The sequence below is a fragment of the Delphinapterus leucas genome, chromosome 18, assembly GCF_059928025.1.
Source record: "Delphinapterus leucas isolate spDelLeu-1000000601 "Yukka" chromosome 18, BTC_Dleu_Yukka2, whole genome shotgun sequence".
In the NCBI taxonomy this organism is placed as follows: domain Eukaryota; kingdom Metazoa; phylum Chordata; class Mammalia; order Artiodactyla; family Monodontidae; genus Delphinapterus; species Delphinapterus leucas.
In genome coordinates, this window is record NC_143146.1 from 75,228,555 (window position 1) to 75,247,075 (window position 18,521).

General features: G+C 46.2%; 1 protein-coding gene across 1 annotated transcript in view; it reads right to left on the bottom strand.

Annotated features, from left to right (window-relative positions):
• Positions 1 to 18,521, bottom strand: part of ATP8A2 (ATPase phospholipid transporting 8A2) — a 444,846-nt gene that overhangs the window by 28,066 nt on the left and 398,259 nt on the right. The gene's annotated exons all lie outside the window — the stretch shown is intronic.

The window sequence follows — 18,521 nt, forward strand, 5'->3', positions numbered from 1 at the left end:
TGTGCCATTTGAAGGCTGTCCAGATGGGGGCCCAGGCGACAGGAGGCGTGACTCCACCTCCACCTGGCGGGTGGCCCAGGTGCGACCAGGCAAAGCCTCAAGGCCACTCTGGGCCTCATCTTTAAAGGAGTGTCTTCACGGTGCAGATGGGGTTGAGGCAGCTCCACACAGATGTCGCCAGGCCTTCATTCACTACTTTTAAAGCAGGGTTTTCTGGAAACCAATAAGCACTCGGATAGATGGCACCAAAGGGCACCCCCTGTGAGGCCCTGTCTTCTTCCAGGTAGGAGAGGTGCTAAGCCTAGCCGGGATTTCTGGCAAACCATTGCTTTCAAAATAAGATGATTGGGCTTCCCTGGTGGAGAGTCCGCCTGCCGATGCAGGGGTCACGGGTTTGTGCCCCAGTCTGGGAAGATCCCACATGCCGCGGAGCGGCTGGGCCCGTGAGCCATGGCCGCTGAGCCTGCGCGTCCGGAGCCTGTGCTCCGCAACGGGAGAGGCCACAACAGTGAGAGGCCTGCGTACCACAAAAAAAAAAAAAAAAGATGATTGTCTACATCATTGCTGACTCACGCTTTCCATTTTGAAGAGCCCTCACTGAAAAGATTCACCTGGATCCCACAAGGTGAGGCTGTCCTGACAGGTCTGGCTGGATTACCGTAGTCTTGGTACCCAGCAGTCTGTGGAAAGATTCATGGCAACTGATGTTGGGACAGCATGTGAAAGCTGTGGTGAAGAAGAAAAGTACACGGGGTGTGGGAGAGGGAAACATGTTTCCCTTTTCTTTCCCAACGGGAAGAAAACCCCTTTGGAGTATGAATTTTTTAAAGAATGCATTGAAAGTTTGAAATTAATTCTTCATATATTATTACCTGGACTCTCTTCGGGTCATCCATAAAGATTATGAAACAGCAACTAAACACCATGATCTATCTCCAGGGTTTGACCCTGTACTTCCCGAGTGAATACGCCATACAGGAGAGTGCGGGCATCCCAGGGTGTGTGCGTCTCTGCCTCTGGGAAGCGATGCTATTTTTCTAAGATAAGGAATAACGCCCATCTCCAGGGTTTGACCCCTGTGCTTCCTGAGTGAATACGCCATACAGGAGAGTGCTGGCATCCCAGGGTGTGTGCGTCTCTGCCTCTGGGAAGCGATGCTATTTTTCTAAGATAAGGAATAACGCCCATCGACAGATGAATGGATAAAGAAGATGTGGTTCATGTATATACAGTGGAATATTACTCAGCCATAAAAAATGAAACAACGCTATTTGCAGCAACATGGATGGACCTAGAGATGATCATACTCAGTGAAATAAGTCAGAAAGAGAAAGACAAATATGATACATATCACATCACTTATATGTGGAATCTAAACAACGGACACCAATGAACTTAGTCACAAAACGGAAGTAGATCCACAGACACAGAAAACAAACTTACGGTTACCCAAGGGGAAGGGTTGGGGGGAGGGATAAATTAGGAGTTTGGGATTAACAAATACACACTACTATATATAAAATAGATAACCAACAAGGACCTACTGTAGAGCACAGGGAGCTTTACTCAATACTCTGTAATGACCTAAATGGGAAAAGAATCTGAAGAAGAATACATACATGTACACGTATAACTGGATCACTTTGTTGTACACCTGAAACTAACACAACATTGTAAATCAACTGTACTCCAGTATAAAATAAAAATTAAAAAAAAGGATAACAGCCTTCAGGGTGTTGTTGAATCCCCTAAAAATCTAATGCAGAACTGACAGGCAGGGAGACGGGGCACAGCTTCCATCAGATTATCAGAGGCCTGAAGGAGACGTGCCATTGTTAGCCCGACACTCATTTCTTCCCTCCCCCACTGAGAGACACCCCCAATTTCCCACACGGATGGATCCTGCTGGTCCAAGACTAGCCACCGTCCACCACAGAATTTTCCTGAATGTAGGACTAGCTCAGGATGGTCCCATCAAGGAAAAGAGGAGCTTGTTAACTGGTTTTCTGGAAAAGGCTCTCCGTTCCCCATTGGTTGAGAACAAAGTTGCACATGGGGTGACCACCCTGTGGCCATGACAGGGTTCGGGGCAGAGTGAGTATAAAGCGTTGGTGCAAAGTGAAAGTGAGACAGGCTGGGACCTGGGACCCCTGGCTGCCATGCTTGCACCTGGACACACCTCTCTGAGCAACAAAATACAAAGAAACCATATGGGACTAAAAATAACTGCATGCATGAGCAGTTGGGGCAAATTAAGGACAACAAGATACAAAAAGACCAAAAAACCCAACTGTCAATCCTGAAAAGCCGAGCGCAAAAGCAGGGTGCTGCGCGTGCCCCCTGCACTCAACACCACCAAAGGGGCGGGCAGACCACCTAAGCCACGCCTCCAGCCCGACCCCTGGACACACCCCTACCTTCTCTCCATATAAGGAACAAGTTCGCCCCTCCCTCAGGGAGTGAGCAAGGGCACCTGTCGCTTATTCTCGCTCCCCCCCCCCCCCCCCCGCCCACACCAGCTGCAGCAGGGGCCCCCCCGTAAAGCCCTGCCTGAATTTCTTGTCTGGCCTCTGATCAATTTCTGTCGATTGGGGAAGGCCAGGAACCCTGGCCGGTATCAAAAGGATGGAAAGAAACCGGGTCCTTGATGACATTCCTGGCTAGGGATCTACCACCCAGGGCTGCCCTGCAGCAAGACGGCACGTGAGGCGAGTCAGGGACTTTGCCCATCCTGACGGGGCCTCTGTTGTCTGCAAGTGAAGCAGCTCTACTGACATTAAGAGCTCTTGTTCCAAAATAGCTAAGAACCACTGGCCCAAGGACAGATTTAAGGAACCAAGAGTGTCTGCTCAGGAGAGAGCAGGGAGAGTGAATTGAAGGGACAGGGGTGACAGAGAGATGGAACTTGGCCTTTCATTCTTGACCTTGTGACCTTGAGGTACACCTAGTGGTTATTTTTTAAAGCACACTTTCGGATGTAATCTGTAATAGTAATCTGGGTTTTATCACCCTCTCCGTTCCTGTAAGCAGCATATATTATCTCTACTCGCTAAACAGACCCATTAGAGGTCTTGCCTGAGGGGACCACATTACCCACAAGAGCATGCCATGAACCCCCCAGGGCTGGAGGGCAGTTCACCGTCAGCCCAGAGGGCAGCGTTGTGAGTCTGCATAGTGCTACTCTGCAAGGCAGTTACTAACCTACGATTTTCTTTTCTCCTCAGAAATGGTGTGAGGCCACTATAAGAAAACCTTTGTGTATGGGAAGTTGTTCTAGGGTGGGGTTGAGGGGTGACCTTCAAACACCCTGGGATGAAATATGCATGTTCCAGGACAGCCCTGCTTAGGGGAGGAATCCTGGGGACATATAAACTTTGTGTCTGCATGAACACACTGCACAGACCCGGATGAAGGAAGGTCAGTAGTCCCTGACTCACAGGATCTCAGTCTATAGCTGTTTCTGGTAAGTGAGGCCTTCGATGGCTCCCTGTGGCCGCATCACAGGTCATATGATTTGGCCCTTACCTACCGATCCAACCTAACTTCTCACCACCATGCTGGGCTCTCAGCCCTTCGTACTGAACTTTTCACTGTGCCTGGATAACGCGTTACATCTATTGAGTCGTTTCCCTGCAGCCAGAATCCCCTTGCCCCGCTTCACCCCCTGGTAACAAATTTTAGTTTGCACTGCACTCTCCTGGCAGTCTCGCCATCAGTGTGTTAAAACACTTTTCCTCTGTATTCCCATTCTCTGGCTACTTATCTGCCATCATTCCATTACGCTTTCTATTTTTCAACTGCCCGGGATGATCTCTGGCAAAATGCAAGGACTCAGTATACGCTCTTGCCTGGATTAGTATCACCATGAAGGCGTCTCTGGGTGAGCAAACACATGAGCAACGCTGTGGGGAAAACTCTCAGAAGCTCTACTTTTATCCAAGCCGAGCCCTGGAGATTAGGAGGAAATCGCACCAAGGTTCCATCAGAGAAACCCCTTTTTATAATGTGATCTTGAACAACAGGATATATGCCCACTCACAGGTATTTGAAAAATATCAGGATACTACTTGCTCAGCAGGTGTTTTGTGCAAAACGTTTGTAAGAGTTTGCACATAAATGGTAATGGTTTATAGAAGAAAAAACATTAAGGGAGCATTATGTCCTGCACTGCTCACAGATGGCTGACCCAAACTTTTGCAAGAACAAATTATAAACTTCACTGTAAACTCTAGGGTTGGTTTTTCTGCTGTTACTTCATTTTCTTGTGTTGTTCCTATAAATGGTAGAAAAAAGATGTTCTGTTGCACAGCAAAGGAAACCATCGACAAGATGAAAAGACAACCTACTGAGCGGGAGAAAATATTTGCAAATGATATGAATGATAAGGAGTGAATACCCAAAATATATAAACAGCACACACAACTCAATATCAAACAACAAAGAACCCAATTACAAAATGGGCAGAAGACCTGAACAGACATTTTTCCAGAGAAGGTATGCAGATGGCCAACAGACACAGGAAAAAATGCTCAACACTGAAATCATCAGGGAAATGCAAATCAAAACCACAGTGAGCTGTCACCTCACCCGTTAGGATGACAGTCATTCATCAAAAGGACAGTAAGTAACGAGCGCTGGTGAGCGTGTGGAGAAAAGGGAACGCTTGTGCACTGTCGGTGGGAATGTAACTTGGTGCAGCCACTATGGAGAACAGTATGAAGGTTCCTGAAAAAATTAAAAATAGAACTACCATACGACCCAGCAATCCCACTATTGGGTATATATCCAAAGGAAATGAAAAGACTAATTAGAAAAGATAAATGCACTCCAATGTTCATAGAAGCATTATTTACAATAGCTAAGATATGGAAGCAACCTAAGTGCCCACCAACAGATGAGTGGATTAAGAAGATGTGATGTATGTACACACACACACACACACACACACACACACAATGAAATACTACCCAGCCATAAAAAGAATGAAATTGTGTCATTTGAAGCAACATGCATGGACCTAGAGAATATTATGCTTAGTGAAATGAGTCAGAGAAAGACAGATACTGTATGATATCACTTATATGTGGAATCTAAAAAATAATACAAATGAATGTATACAGCAAAACAGAAACAGACTCATAGATACAGAAAACAATCTAGTGGCTCCCGGTGGGGAGAGGGGAGGGGGGAGGGGCAAGATAGGGGTAGGGGATTAAGAGACACAAACTACTATGTATAAAATAAATAAGCAACAAGGATATACCATACAGCACAGGGAATTATAGCCATTATCTTGTAATAACTTTAAATGGAGGATAGTCTATAAAAATATTGAATCACTCTGTTGTACACCTGAAACTAATATTATAAATCAACTATACTTCTTCAATAAAAAAATAGAAATAGATGATCTTTTGTTGTTCTTGTAAATGGTAGAGGTAGATGAGAAATGCTGGCTGAGTATACGTGTGTGTGTGTGTGTACCTAATATGTATATCAATCTGTTGTTAGGTATGTGAAAGTATTTGCTGCTGACATGAACACGAAAGCAGCACAGAAAATCCAAGTGGATCAACGGCAGGTGCATCTCCAAGCCTACATGCTATGTCTACTGATGTCATAGGTTGGGCACGCTCCAGCAGGGCTATAAACAAACAAAACTCAGAAACCATGAGACCTCTGCAGAGTAGAAGCTGCCGCGTTCAAGAAAGAAACAAAGGCAGGGAACACAGCAGTGGCACAGCTGTGAAGTAAAGCTGATGGAATGATGTGGTTTTGTCCTTTGAGAATATCACACAGAAAGGAAGAAGGAGAAAAAGTCACCTGTAAGGATCAAAGAAGAAAGGAGGAAAGGAGGACGTCTGCTGGGCTGAGCAGGCGAATCTCCTCAAGAGGCTCAAGACAGTTCTTTATCTGGAATCAGATGGCGCCCTTTGCCCGTAGACATTCTTTACAAAACAGCATAGATACAAATCAACTGTTTCTGAGGACGAGAGGCTGTTTTCATTGCCCAACACTGAAGAAGCTGAAGCAAAAAACCTTGAAGGACTGCAGAAACGTGGTCCTCAGCCATTGGCCAGCACGATTTATAGATGCAAGAAGCAGAGGCCAGACGGAGTGAAAATGTAGCTGCAGCGTTTCCCTGGGTTATCAAATAAGAAGCTCGCTTGGATTTTACTTTGGAAAGTCGCTGGGTCTCAAAAGCTCCAGGACAAAGAATATCTGTGATGTTGGTCAAAGAACGCAGCATGGTGGCCACCGGGCCTGCACACAGCCCAGCCAGACATCTCTGCTATCGAGTGCTTTAGCATCTTTCACCTGCTGCAAGAAAGACTGAAAGATGCTGCCTGGATGGAACAGGCAGAGGGCTTGGTCTCCCGTTTCCTACATCTTTGCGATGGCGAAAAATGCACCTGGACTGGAGCCCAGAGTTGCACATGACAAAAGTGCTTCCAGCAAGTTCCTGTCCTGTGTGCTTTTAAAAAAAGCAAATGCTTTCTGAATAGGTAACACAGAGCCAGGAAGACAAAAGGTCTGGGTGAATGATCAATGCCTTAATGAACAAAACAACTATCATTCGAGAAATACCTTGAATACCTAAAATTCACGACTATTTCTGATGAACTGGCAAAAAGAAATATATAGTAGAATTTGTATTTTTAAAATTTCATTAGTAATGAAAAGTTATATTTGTCAGTAAATTAAACGAGTGCATGTAAAACTCTTGCCTAAATTTTACTTTTCAATTTAAATACCAAAACTTCAACTTATTCATTTTATACTACTAAATTAGATGTATAAGTAATATTGAAATAATTGTGTTTTACTCTCTCTAAAGCGTATATTCTTATAAACACTTTATTTTTTGCAGAATATGTGCGTCTGAATTTGGTGATTGAATTGAAATACAAGGATAATATATGCTTATAAGGTTACTGTTTACTATTTTTTCAAACCATAGCCTAATTACAGTCTCTATACCTTAAATATTTTAAAAATATTTAACTAAAATAAGCACATATAAATATTTCCTATAATTCATATTAAATCATTTTTATTTATTTATTATTTTATTTATTTATTTTTGGCTGCGCTGGGTCTTCCTTGCTGCACGCGGGCTTTCTCTAGTTGTGGCGAGCGGGGACTACTCTTTGTTGCGGCGCGCTGGCTTCTCACTGTGGTGGCTTCTCTTGTTGCAGAGCATGGGCTCTAGGCGCGTGGGCTTCAGTAGTTGTGGCACATGGGCTCAGTAGTTGTGGCGCATGGGCTCTAGAGCGCAGGCTCAGTAGCTGTGGTGCAAGGGCTTAGTTGCTCCGCGGCATGTGGGATCTTCCTGGACCAGGGCTTGAACCCGTGTCCCCTGCATTGGCAGGCGGATTGTCAACTGCTGTGCCACCAGGGAAGCCCCATATTAAATCTTAATATATCAGAAACCACAAATGTTTCAAGTTAACTTGCTTCCCAAAAGTTCTCACATTAAAGGTTCTTTTTTAAAATTTATTTATTCATATTTCTTTATTTTTGGCTGCGTTGGGTCTTCATTGCTGCCTGCGGGCTTTCTCTAGTTGCGGCGAGCGGGGGCTACTCTTCGTTGCAGTGCGTGGGCTTCTCACTGCGGTGGCTTCTCTTGTTGCGGAGCACAGGCTCTAGGCGCACGGGCTTCAGTAGTTGTGGCTCACGGGCTCTAGAGCGCAGGCTCAGTAGTTGTAGCGCACACGCTTAGTTGCTCTGCGGCATGTGGGATCTTCCCGGACCAGGACTCGAACCCACGTCCCCTGCATTGGCAGGTGGATTCTTAACCACTGCGCCACCAGGGAAGTCCTAAAGGTTCTTATAGTTGATCTTAACAAATCAGTCACTTACTAGAAAGGTTGTAACTATATATCGCTATTTTAAAGAAAGCATTCTATGTGTCCATTCATGTAAAATAATAGTGACAACAAGCCTATTCAGCTCTGAGTGCTTTGCTTGACCCTCTTCCTGTCTGCAGTCAGTTCTGCAACAAGAGCAATCAATTTATCAGGATGCTATCTTAGAGAGTTTAGTGCTTACGGAAACTGTTGGTTGCTTCTTTATATGACTTGTACATTTTTGATGAGAAATTTAAGCGAATTTATATTATTTATATGTTATGTGTTCTTTATATTTATATATTATTTAATAATTATAAAATTATGTAATTGTTTAATATATTATTATTTTGTATATTAATTTAAGCAAATGAATCATCATTATATTAAATATAATCAAGAAAAAAAAGAAAAACTGTCTGAGGTTACAAGGTGAACTGTGAAACCCTTAAACTTGGCAACTAAGTTTTGTACATCGAGGCTTTTCTAGGTACAACCCAAAAGAAAGTAGAGAAAAACTGGATATAGAGATAAGACATCTGACCTCCCTAGGATATTAATTTCAGATTTTTGTCATTTTGAAAATCATCTCAGTGTCACCACCGATTGACCTTAAAACAAATATATGTGTTAATTTGAATTTTTATAATAAATTCATACTAATAAATATCTTCCGTTTTATATTTCGGTGTTTTGCTTAACTTTTATTTTATTTTAACATCTTTATTGGAGTATAATTGCTTTACAATGGTGTGTTACTTTCTGCTTTATAACAAAGTGAATCAGTTATACATATACATATGTTCCCATATCTCTTCCCTCTTGCATCTCCCTCCCTCCCACCCTCCCTATCCCACCCCTCTAGGTGGTCACAAAGCACCGAGCCGATCTCCCTGTGCTATGTGGCTGCTTCCCACTAGCTATCTATTTTACGTTTGGTAGTGTATATATGTCCATGCCACTCTCTCACTTCGTCACAGCTTACCCTTCTCCCTCCCCATATCCTCAAGTCCATTCTCTAGTAGGTCTGTGTCTTTATTTCCATCTTATGCCAGGTTCTTCATGACCTTTTTTTTTCTTTCTTAGATTCCATATATATGTGTTAGCATACGGTATTTGTTTTTCTCTTTCTGACTGACTTCACTCTGTATGACAGACTCTAGGTCCATCCACCTCACTACAAATAACTCAATTTCGTTTCTTTTTATGGCTGAGTAATATTCCATTGTATATATGTGCCACATCTTCTTTATCCATTCATCTGTCGATGGACACTTAGGTTGCTTCCATGTCCTGGCTATTGTAAGTAGAGCTGCAATGAACATTGTGGTACATGACTCTCTTTGAATTATGGTTTTCTCAGGATATATGCCCAGTAGTGGGATTGCTGGGTCGTATGGTAATTCTATTTTTAGTTTTTTAAGGAACCTCCATACTGTTCTCCATAGTGGCTGTATCAATTTGCATCCCCACCAACAGTGCAAGAGGGTTCCCTTTTCTCCACACCCTCTCCAGCATTTATTGTTCCTAGATTTTTTGATGATGGCCATTCTGACTGGTGTGAGATGATATCTCATTGTAGTTTTGATTTGCATTTCTCTAATGATTAATGATGTTGAGCATTCTTTCATGTGTTTGTTGGCAATCTATAAACTCAAAATGGATTAAAGACCTAAATGTAAGGCCAGACACTATAAAACTCTTAGAGGAAAACATAGGCAGAACACTCCATGACATAAATCACAGCAAGTTCCTCTTTGACCCACCTCCTAGAGAAATGGAAATAAACACAAAAATAAACAAATGGGACCTAATGAAACTTCAGAGCTTTTGCACAGCAAAGGAAACCATAAACAAGATGAAAAGAGAATCCTCAGAATGGGAGAAAATATTTGCAAATGAAGCAACTGGATTAATCTCCAAGATTTACAAGCAGCTCATGCAGTTCAATATCAAAAAAACAAACAACCCAATCCAGAAATGGGCAGAAGACCTAAATAGACATTTCTCCAAAGAAGATATACTTAACTTTTTAATTTAGGTATGGGATTCCATGGCTTTAAGACATCACGGTAATCACGTGTTCAAGAAAACCGGGTCCTGCGTTCCCCTTGCTTACACCCTTCCCATGGCTCTGGCGGCTGAAACCCTGGTCCCCTGGGCTGGCTCACAGACCCCCGAGGGACCGAGTGACGTGGGCCCTGCCGCCGCCTAGAAGACTGCCCGCACCTCGGAGGCACAGGCCAGACCAGGCGGGCCCCCTTGGCCTTCCCACCAGACCTCTCTGCAGCCAGCAGGGCTCCTTCCCCAGATCTCCGTCTGGGTGGCCGTGCGTACTGTTTTTATTTGGGTCTCGGTAGGTGTCATCCTGGGAGGCTTTCCTGCCCACTCCAGCCCAGCCAGTCATGCCCCAGGACAGAGCTCTGCCTCACTTTCCTCATTTTCTCCTGTTCATTCACGCGTTCCGTCTGTTACCTTCACAGGACCACGTAAGCCCCGGCACAACGGGAACCCGTCTCTCTTGCTCCGAGCTGCGCCCTGGCCTGGCCCGCCCTTGCTTCCGACTCGGCCCCGATTAAGACATCACTGGGTCTATTCACTATGAAGCCAACGTGGTGACTCATTTGCAAGTGTGAACTCCCAGTTACCACCACCGACCTCGCCCTGAACCGATCCTAATTACTAGAGAGAGAATAAACACTGAACATCCCTTTTTCCACTGCCTTGTTAGGAAGACTTCGCTGGGCTCCCTGAGTGGCTGAAAACCGAGGCCCCATGGTTAGCAATCATTCCTGTGTCCTGTGTCCTGGCCCAGGGAAGGATTTACTATCATGAGACACAAAGAAATCTACTGCTAAATGCAGTGATGCCCGCTACGGTGACCATCTCCTAGCTGTAACTTTTACATGTTCTCCAAGTTCTTCTCAACCACAAGGCCAATGATGTCATATTCACCTGTGACCACATGGGCCTAGACTGGCCTTCCAAGTGCCAGCCAGCTACAGAGATGGGGGCCACCTCACCTGACACCACCGACCACACCTGGGACCCAGGCGATGTGTTCAGAGTAAGTGTCGGGGCAGAAGCAGACACCGACCGTGAATGCAAGATGTACAGCAGCACGCCTCAACTTCTCCTTCCCTCCGACAGTCCAGTACGACCAGGGCGTTCAGTAACTGTCGTGCACACACTACGAAAAGCACTCTGTACCCGTACTTTCAGGGTGTCGCAAAGTCTACACTTCTTTCCTCGGCCTCCCCAAGAACTGAGGAATGAAACAGGCCAGAGGATCTGGTTCGTCCTGCAAGTTATCTCATTGTGACTCAGTTTCAAAGCAGGTGTTCCTGGTCACCCATTTTCGGCCAGCTGGGATGTTTTGCTCCCCTCCCAGCTGTAGCGGAGACAGGGGAGACAAACAACTCACAGATAATGAAAGAAAAGCAATTAGCCAAGATCTTCTAAGAATTTCCCAAAGAACTAATCCCTGCTTGGAATGTAAAACACCACTATTCAAATTATATGACCTATACAACAAAAACAAAAATTTCAAGTCTACCTCTGATTGTTTCTATTGTTGATCAAATAGCTTAAAGAAAATCAACTTTCAAAAATAAAGGATTAAAATATTTCATGTTAGTTTAAAAGGGACGCAGTGAGCCATCAGCACTAGTTACTGACTGACATTAACTTCATGTAAAAATGACTTTATCTGCCAACTTTTGGCAGAGAAAGTTGACACTGAGCTAACTTAAGTCATAATCCAAAAAATAAATGTATTCAAGTCATCCGAGAAATAGGATGAGGACTGTTGCCAGCAAACCACTGACCAACGCTGAATCTGTCACCTGGGAAGAGTTCCTTCCCGGCCCTCTCCAGGCGTCCTGTAAAGAGGCTGTCATCGTTCATCAAGCCGTGGGCAGTGGCCGGGCTCTGGGCAGATTCTAGAACAGCTATCACACCACTCAAAGGTGGATGAGAAATCCTTTTCTTGTTTCAAAACAAATGACACATGGTATTCGGAAAAGTTGTTTTAATTATTAAGCACCAGGCCGTAACAACCACAAAAAGGCCCTCAGGATGGAACATCTGTAAAATAACAGAGCCGATTATTTTTAGTTGACGCGGCAGCTTAGGTGTTCATTAATCAAATGCTGAGTAGGCCTCTCGCCTCCTTAAGAGTTTATTCCCTCATCCTTTCCTTCCTGTGCCCAGGATGCAGACAGTCCCCAGAAATCCTCACTTGGGTAATCCCATCAACCCTCCTGACATTTCACTCTCTTTGTCCCACGAATGCATTTCCTCACCTGTCCTGAGATTTCCCCGGTCTCGCCTGGGAGTGTTGCTGACTCCCCAGGTGGTGGTTTTCCTGAGAAGGCTCCTTGGTCTCTAAACTAAAATATTTGCCGGACTTAGGCCTTGCCCAAGGTTCTTCCCCACGCGGGATTAAACACACTCAGGTTCTTTTATAGATACGCTGGTCCCCAGTAAGGTGATGCTGGCTGGAAATCACTTTCTCAAGTCTGTTCCATGTTCTTTCTACATTTAGGGCCCTAAAGCCACCAGCACCACGACTGTCTGGCTCCTGCAGAGTTCTGCTCAAGACCCCATCAGGCTGGCCAACGGCAGGCCCTGGTCTGCGGCCTCTGGTGGGGCTCCCGCCCCCGGGGCGGGCACCCCTCCTGGCCTCCAGGGCTCCACTGCTTTCCGGGGACTCTAATGTAGGTCAGATTGGAAATGGAAACACCTGGGTGATTGTCAGTATCATGACTTCTTGGAAAGAGGCCTGGACTTCAGAGATGGGGTCCAGCCCCTGTTTAGTTGGGCCACCTGGGCAGGTGAGTCCACCTCCCAAAGGCCAAGCTCCCCCCTCTGCACAGGAGGAGACTGCCATTCGCTGCCCATGGTGACGATCATGATGAGAAAAATCTAATTCTGTTAAGCCCATGGCATTAAAAACAAGCAAGGGGGCACTTCCTGAGATTAAAAGACTTAGAAACACAGCCCAAAACATTACGTGTGGACCTCGCCTAGATCCTAAAACAAATCTAATGAAACCCTAAAAAGACAGGGCTGAGATGATCCAGAAGATCTCTTTATGGACTGAGTATCAGTCGATACAGAGGAATGATGGTTAATTATTAGATGTGATAACAGGCCCTGGAGTTATAGTGTTTCTATGTCACAACACAAGCAAGGATAAGATGTATTAGTTATAGACACGTTATAATGTAAGATATTCAGAGCTACATGTTGAAGTATGTAAGGGTGAAATGCTGTCACGTCTGGGATTTGCAAAGAAAAAATAGGGGTGAGGAATTCCCCAGTGGTCCAGTGGCTAATTAGGGCTCTGAGCTGCCATGGCAGGGGGCCCGGGTTCAATCGCTGGTCGGGGAGCTAAGGTCATCCTGCAAGCTACGAGCATGGCCCACCCCACCCCCCAAAAAATAGGGGCAAAAAGGGGCTAGATGAAGCAACTGTGGCAAAATCTTGGTAAGTATTGAATCCGGGCAATGAGTACACAGCAATTCGTCGTCCTAGTCTCTCTACTCTCATGTATGTTGAATATTTGAATAATTTAGAAAACTTGAAAAATGAATGTACTAAGGTAAGGGAAGCCCAGGCAGATGTCAGGATAGTGGGAGAAGTCAGAAACGAGGGGGCAATGTCAGTGTGTCTGGAGAGGAAGCATTTGTCCTCAGGTCTGGGTCCCTCCAGGACAGGGATCTGACTCCTTTTTCCAAGTCCTCTGGGAAAACCATGTGTGTTCAAAGGGCCAGCGAAACTGAATTGATTCTGCTTCTAAGTTAGAGACATAGGGGTGTTAACGCTTTCTGAAAGCCTACATATGCTACAGATTTAATATGTATTATTTCATTTAAACCTCAAATCAAATTGATGATAAGAAAACTAAAGTTCACAGACGTTAGTAACTCAGCCAAGGTCACACAGCTCAGTGAGTGGCAGGGCTTGGAGCTCAATTCAGGTCTGTCTCTACAGTCTCTGCTCTGGCCTCAGCTTCATGACACATCGATGGAAAAAATGCAGCTGGAAGTGAAATAAATCTTAAGCAGGTGTTGGAGGCAGACATTTGCCACCCGGCCTGGAGAGGTTCGCTAAACTAATAAAATGACTAATAGGTATTTTAGAGGAAAAAAGTGGGAGAAGGGGTGGGAGGGAAACAAAAGGAAGACAGAGCCCACACCCTATGCTTTGAGAAAAAAAGTATTCTTCCTGAAATGACATAAGGCTTATATTGGAGAAATGTATCTCCTGTTTTGGGCCTTGTTTATACTCATCTTTGACTCAGCAGTTGTACCAATTTTGACTTGGAGATATGATGATACCAACACCATTTTAAACATCAGAGTTTCTGTTTAAAGACCAACGCGTAATGGATTTTTTTTTTTTTTTTTTTTGCAGTACGCGGGCCTCTCACTGCTGTGGCCTCTCCCGCTGCGGAGCACAGGCTCCGGACGCGCAGGCTCAGCGGCCATGGCTCACGGGCCCAGCCGCTCCGCGGCATGTGGGATCTTCCCGGACCGGGGCACGAACCCATGTCCCCTGCATCGGCAGGCGGACTCTCAACCACTGCGCCACCAGGGCTGCGTTGGGTTTTCGTTGCTTTGCGCAGGCTTTTCTCTAGTTGCGGCGAGCAGGAGCTACTCTTCATTGTGGTGTGAGAGCTTCTCATTGCGGTGGCTTCTCTTGTTGCGGAGCACGGGCTCAAGGCACGCGGGCTCCAGTGATTGTGGCACACAGGCTCAGTAGTTGTGGCTCGTGGGCTCAGTAGTTGTGGTGCACGGGCTTAGTTGCTCCACGGCATGTGACATCTTCCCGGACGAGGGCTCGAACCCGTGTCCCCTGCATTGGCAGGCGGATTCTTAACCACTGAGCCACCAGGGAAGCCCTGTGTTTTCTTTTTAATGTAATTGGTTTCAAAAGAGCCTGGGAGAGTACGGCCTGGTCGGGGGGAGTGGACAAGCTTTCCTGTGTCTGAAGATCTTGCTGATGTGTTTCAGGCTCTGACTCTGGTTGTTGGCAGATAACACTCCATGAGGAGGCCCAGATCGTCAGTGAGGACGCCCAGATCGTCAGTGAGGACAGCACCCTGGCTGTGCGGAGTAGCCTTGATGGAGTAGAAGCTGGGTGGACACGGGCCGTGGCCCAGACGGAGGAGAGGATCAGATTCCTCTGGAATTCCCGAGAGGTGGGTGGCCGTCTAGATTTCCCCGTGAGTGCTGGCTCAGGCCGGGGGGCAGGGAGCCTGTGCATCGGTGTTCACAAAGGACAGAAAACCACACGGGGGATGCAGTGATGGCTCACGACCCAGGGAGGACCAGCCGCACGGCTTCCTTTGCCCAGGGCTCAGCATAAGCTGTGCTCGGGGAAAGCACTTACGCGGAAGAGAATCCCACTGCCTTGCTGGCCCAAGGCAGGGGCAGCAACCAGAACTCTTGACCTTGAAACTGGAGAAAATCAGCGCAGGGCCCACCCCACTCCCCTCCCACCAACTATGATGAGCAGAAAGAAGGTCTAGAACAAGACAAGGGTCTCCTTGTTGTTTATCCAGACTAAGCATAACTGGGAAACTAGGTGTTTTCATCAAATACATTCAACCTTTTTTCTCGCTTTGATGAAACACCTAAAAGACCAGGACACCCCCTACCACACACCAAGGAAGAAGAAAAGTTTAAGGGGAAAAAATTAGTTTGTCATCTTACATGACATTTTAGGCATTTGTTTGAATTATGTTTGTAAAGTAAGTGAGCATCGGTAGATTTTCTTCCAGCAGGAAAAAAAAAAAAAAAAAGAATGAGTTACACGTTGGGAATAAAGAGGGATGGATGAACAACAAGGTCCTACTGTATAGCACAAGGAACTATATTCAATATCCCGAGAGAGACCATAATGGAAAATTTAAAAAAGAATGAATGTATTTGTATAACTGAGTCACTTTGCTGTACAGCAGAAATTAACACGACGCTGTAAATCAACTGTGCTTCAATTAAAAAAAAAAAGCAGTAAAGAGGGAAAAAACATTACCAAATATTGAAACAAGGAATTCTTCCGCTCACCTCCTCATTTTTCAGATGGTACAAAGTAATGGTGTGCGTGACAGACTCTGCTCCACAGACGGAACAGTAGGGCTGTCTCTTGGGAAGGATCACTGGGAAGATGGTTTGGGGAAAGGTATTCTCAACGATCTAAACATCACTAAGTTTCTAGCATCTCTAAGCTACACACACTCCACAGCGGGAAAAGTGTTCCGCCCGGAAAAACCAAACTAAAAATCAAGAAAACCCATTTTTGTTCATTCCCTTGGTATTTCTTACTTGATGATACTTTCTAGATATCTAATTCCCCTTCTCATTATCAGCTTGTTTTCTCTAAGTCACGAGAACAGGCTGATTTATGCCCAAATGACACAGGTTAATTTTGGAAACCAATTTACTCATGAGAAAGGGCAGAAGCCGGTTTGTGAGATTTTAAGGGTTATCAAAATCGTGAAAAAGTTTGGGGGCTTAGATAAGATCACTAAAATGTTCAAGTATTTTACTGAATGAATGAAGGGCACATAGGGACACTTAAGCGTCTCCAGCTACCATTTCAAAATGGTCATTTGGCACAAGGGGGTTTTAGGATTCACGCGTAAAGATTTTGGTTCTATTTCTTGTGAGTACATTCCCGAGGAAAACGCTGGACTATTTGCCCGCCACTCGGATCGGGGTTTTAAGACTTGGCAGGCTGTCCTCGAGGGGCCCTCGGGAAGGGCGTCAGAGCTGAGCTGAGGAACAGCGATGGGCAGGGAGGCAGGATGCCTGGGGACTGGGGCAGTGGGCGTTGGGAGGACCAGCTCCAGGCCTGTGCATCTCCGCACAGATAGGACCACCTCCCCATCTGTGCTTCCACGTGAGCTCTACTCTCAAGCCACGAGATGAAGGGCCCTGTCACTAGAGGCCAAGCGATGGCCTGTATCCCTCTGTGGCCACTTTCCACAGGAGCAAATGCCCCGGAGCACCAGGTGCACGGATGCTGCAGGTTCACCTCCCTCTCTTCACTGGACTTTGGCGTTTTCCGCTCAGTCAACAGATACCTACAGAGCTTCCCCTACGTGCCAGACTGACAGCAGGAGAGAGATGCACGGATGAACCCAAACATCTGACGGGGTGGGGAATCGGGCACGGGGAGCTGAGAGAAGAGACAGAACACTCAGGGTCTCTCAAAGAGGGAGTCAGTCCCTGAATCTCCGGAAGGAAGGACAGGGCGCTGCGGAAATCTCTGCCCGCACTCCTGCCCTGGCCACCCCTCCCCCAGCCCGCAGCAGCTCCGGAGCAGCTCAGGAATCCAAGCAGGTGACGAAGGAACAATTGTGAGGGCAGAGTCTTCTCCCAAAGAGAGCAGCTGCCTCTCCAGGCTGCACATGGACCACCCAGGAGATCTGGGGGCCATTAGGAGGGAGAAGGCAGACGTGCGGGGAGGTGGCACTGAGGATGGTGGGAGGCCTGGGGCCCCTGAACTATCTTCCTAGGAGCACAAAAGTGAGGCCAGATCCTGGGACAGAGAGAAAGGAGGCCGTGACCCCTCGAGGACCTCCTGCACCCAGCCGCTCACAGACACTCCCATCGACTACCACCGTCGCAAGTGTACAGAGCACCCACAGAAGAGATCCCAGAGCGTAGAAGGCAGGAGACCACGTTTAAACTCTAGCTGTCTTCTGATCCATCTGAACATGTAAAAGTGAATTTTGAACAGGATAAGGGCATTTAGAAATTACATTCTTTTTGAATCTGCAAAAGAATGTGTGTGTATATATATACACACACGTAGGTATAACTGAATCGCTCTGCTGTACACCTGAAACTAACACACACTGTAAATCAACGACACCTCAATAAAAAAATAAATATTTTTTTAAAATTACATTTTTTTAATCAACCGCAAGCTCTCTCAAGGCTGACAGCCCATGACACCCTTCAACATCACGACCCTTCTGCCAGACTGAAGCCCAGCCCCCGACGTTGTGCTGGTCTCCACGGGTCGATGTGCTGTCACACGCCTTGTTCCATTAAAACCCTAACACAACACGCCCCCCACCAGCCGGCCATTCACCTTCTTCTAGAACAGACGAGGACAGTCTCGTTACAGGAAATCTCTCACCCAAGGCCGCGTGGCTCATCAGGACCAGAATTCAAACGCGGGCTCTGAGCTCTGTGGACGCACGCGGTCCTTCCCTGCACACGTCCGACTCAAGCCTTTGCCCAGGCGTCCGCCGCAAACACGCCCTCATCCTTTCTGTCCGTTACCATCTGCCCGTCCTCAAAGCCCATCCTGTCATCGAGAAAGGCTTCCCGATGTCTAATGGGGAGAAGAGCCCTGCTCCCCCTTAGCCTGTGTGGCCCGTGTTAACAGTTACACACAGACCACCTTAAAGCCCGGCCCCGCCCGCCCCAGTCCTGACTTCAAGCTTCAGGCAGTGACTCTGTCCCGTTGATAGATAACTACTTACAACAACAAGCACAGCTGCCATACAGTGTATACTAATGGACCCAATAAAATTAAGTCATAAGCACACACAGAAACCACAACTTCAACTCCATACTCTTCAACGCTATACTCTTCAACCCCTTTCCTAAAATATCTAGTCATTTGAGATAATATTCCGAATACTTC